Below are 3,880 nucleotides of genomic sequence, written 5' to 3' on the forward strand. Positions count from 1 at the left end.
TGCTCCGCCCCCCCCCCCCCCCATCCCCCCTCCCCAGTCGAAAATTTCTAGCTACGGCCTTGTTTGCATATTGCTCGACAAACACAGTTATTTCTGAAATTCATTGTCGTTTGGAACGATGACGGAAATTTTCTGGGAAGGCAGTTCTGAGAAAGAATTGTTTCTTACGCAGGCAACATTTATTGTTAAGTCGGATGAATATGATGGTAAGTACTTACATTCAGTCGTTGCAATTTATTTGGTTTTGCGTAGTTGTGTGTAACCCGATGTGGTAATAGACCTTTTTACCGATACGGCGGCCATTTTGATTTCTATTGTTTCGAAAGACATTATGGGATGCCCAGGGGGCAAATACATATTAATTTGCCCCCTGAGCATCCCATAATGTCTCTCGAAACAATAGAAATCAAAATGGCCGCCGTATCGGTAAAAAGGTTTATTGTTGTTCAGGAATTAGTGTGTCGACGAGTGAAGGGGATGGAAAATGCTCAAAGGATAATATTGTTATTAGTGAAGGTATATATTATTTAGACTTTATTCATTAAAGTATTAGAAGCGGATATGGACGCAAATGTTCTTGACTTTGGATAATTCTTATTCTAGTGAGACAGATACTCATGTATTTGTCTAGATATTTTCAGCCCTAATTGTTTGTGTAACCAGGAGTATTGGTTGTTACTAGGGAGTTGAAGATGCCGTGCGCCAATCTCATCTGACGAATGTCGGAGGTTTGAAGACAGCTGTGTTTCCGATGCTAGTCGAAGGAAGTGGAATTAGGAGCTAAATATCTTAGAGAATGGCGAGAGACGAGAAATGAAGCTGTGTTAAAGGTTGAGTGCAGTGGCAAGCCTGTGCTAAAGCAATCCATCGACGAGATGTCTGACGATGATCTGAATTTTTTCTTGGCTCAATTTGTGGCTGTAGTGAGGAAGGAAGATGGAAAAGAATACCCTGGCAAGATCATTTATGAAATGACATGTAGTTTACAAAGTTATCATCGTTTCCAACGTAAGGGACCCCTATTTATAATTGATAAGAAGGGTTGTGAATTCGGCCTTAAATTTTGTGTGAAAAGAGAGGGCGCGGGAAGGAATTGGCAGTATTACAAGCCAAGCAGAAGTCATAATTCCAGATCAAATGGAATACTTGTGGCAAAAGGGGGTTTTGTGAAGTGACAAGCCCGAATTACATAGAAATACTGTACCTTTTGCTTTGGAAAATTGTTTTGCGTTGCGAGCAGGGCAAGAACACAAAAACCTAACAATGAAGAATTCTCAGTTATCATTACACATCGATGAGTCCGGTGCAGATTATTTGCAATATGTGGAAGACGTAAGTAAAAGTAATTATGGCGCATTTACGAATCAAGAATATGAAAATGTTGAGAAACCAGAGCTGTGTCTTATGAAGCTTTACAAGAAATACATTAGTCATGTACCTTTGGACACATCAGATAATTCATTTTTTTGCGACCTTTACCGAAACCAAAGGGAAATATTCCGTATTACAAAAAGGCTGCTGTCAGGGAAACGTTAGGAAATGTTATTAAAAAGGTCATGGGTAAGGCTGGGTTTGATGGTCATCTCACTAACCATTCATTGCGGCGAAGTTGTGCCAAAAAGCTTTACGATAATGGTGTATTAGAACAAGTAATTCAAGAAACTACTGGCCATCGGTCGGTAGAGGGTGCGGTAAGAGCATATAAGTGCACATCGTCGGCCATGAACCGTAAAATGAGTGCTATTTTGAATCAATCGGAGGCTAGCTTAAGCAGCGATTATGAAAGCAGGAATACAAAGAAAAGGTTTGATTGCGAAGATGCAAAGGATCAAATTGAGAAGCATGAGGGCTCGAACAAAAAGGAGGTGTCTGTTTGTGATATAGGGTTCCATACACTTAACGAAGAGAGTATGGAAGAAAGGCATGACAAGGTTGAAAGAAAAGACCATACCCGTTTTTCTCATACAGTTAGTTTGCATTATTTTTCTCTCTGCATTCGGTGATATAATGCAGACAGAAAACAATGGGTTTGGATGACGATCAGTAAATATATATATGAGAGAGCAACGGTAGAACTAAAACTCCCTTGAATCTAGAATCGCGCTGAAACGGCCAGAAATGCTGTGAACATACCATAGGTAAGACAAGGAGGCAAGGTAAGAAATTCTGATGTACTTTTATTTCTATTTTAATGCCATAAAGGACGGTCGCTAAATTCTCCATACAAACGCAATAACCGTAGTTACTAAAACATGGAACGACCTAAAACCATCTAAAATCACCTACAACCACCTCAAAAATATTAACAACCACCTACATACAACCACCTCAAAAATATCTGTACAGCAACTCATAAAGAACTGAATACCACCTCAATCAAGCCATAAATGTCTAAAATACGCGAGACGACAATATGTGTGTACCATTTAGCCAAAATTCCGGATAATGAGAATGATCGTGGCATAAATGTAAGCGATTTTCCGAATTTGTTGAAAACCAATTGGATGATAATGGCGCTTCACCCTTCATTCCATCCTGTAAATCACGCCAAAATCGTGAGAAAGGGGCCGTTGGCAAAACCAGGACCGGATTGGATCGGACCGGACCGGATCGGATCGGATTGACAAAACTCGGACCGGATCAATAACATAACTTTAACTTTAACTTTATTTACAAACAAATCATAATTATTCAAACAAGACCACGGTGGCCCGCACTTAGCATTACTATTCTATGCGGGCCACTTACACCGCGACATTATTATTGTCTCTCACAAGTAAACAAAGACACTTAAGAATTTACAAGAATTACACAAACAAGAATTGCACAAACAAACGTCTCGTACATAAGAGAAAAAAGTGTTTAAAAAAAATGGCAATAAGAAAATGAATAAATAAATGATCTGAGGTATTGTACGTAACTGTTAAAGAAAAGCCATATACTTCGAAAGATTGATGTAGCGCATATCAACATTCATTTCCTTAATTTTAAGAAACTTCAGTAGTAATTCGTTCAATTGACGTTTAAAGTGTGTTTCCTTAAGCTGACGAATTTCAGGGGGGATACCATTCCATATTTTTGTACCAATTCTAAAGAAGGACAATAACCGTTGGTTTGTTCTCGACATTTCTACATGGAAGTTTCCAGCTATTGCAGACCGCGTGGAATAGGAATGAATTTGTTTCGAGCGAGTAAATAGATTTGAGATATTGGGTGGAGCATGATGATTGTCAACACCATTTAGCAAAGAGGCAACTGATTTAAAGTAAAGTAATTTAACTGACAGAATTCCTGAATTAACAAATAGAGGCACACTATGAGATTTATAATCTGCGAAATAGATTAAACGTTAGACGAAATCAATGTATCTGAATATGACTATATAACGATGATCAATCAAAATATTAACAACGTGCTCAAATTCTGTGCCTTTCTCTCTTGTGGAGTCGTCTCCTCATTTATTGAGACTCGTCGAAATGTTTTTTTCCAAAGGTGATTACGGAAGCGGATTTATGAAAGATACGATGCGACGAATTGACGTCAATAAGCGAATTGACTGCGTACACAACGGGCTTCTTTTTCAAACATAAAAACTGACGACAATTCTTTACTTTACCCCAGTCCCTTCTAATTGCACAATGGCCTGATTTAGGAACAGAACGGGAATATCAGTTGACGATTGCGCGCGCAGCAAAATATCCATATTCTGCGGGCTCTCCTTTCGTCAACTGACATTCCCTTTCTGTTGCTAAATCAGGCTATTGTGCAATTGTCAGGGACTGGGGTTAAGTAAAAAATTGTTGTCAGTTTTCATGTTTGAAGAAGAAGACCGTCGCGCAAGCAGTCAATTCGTCACATCGTATCTTTCATAATTCCGCTT

General features: G+C 38.9%; 1 pseudogene; it reads left to right on the forward strand.

The window, feature by feature from the left end:
- The first annotated feature begins 971 nt into the window (after positions 1-971).
- Positions 972-2,003, forward strand: LOC137972693 (uncharacterized; annotated as a pseudogene).
- Positions 2,004-3,880: the final 1,877 nt, after the last annotated feature.

This window comes from Montipora foliosa, chromosome 10 (assembly GCF_036669935.1).
Source record: "Montipora foliosa isolate CH-2021 chromosome 10, ASM3666993v2, whole genome shotgun sequence".
NCBI lineage: Eukaryota > Metazoa > Cnidaria > Anthozoa > Scleractinia > Acroporidae > Montipora > Montipora foliosa.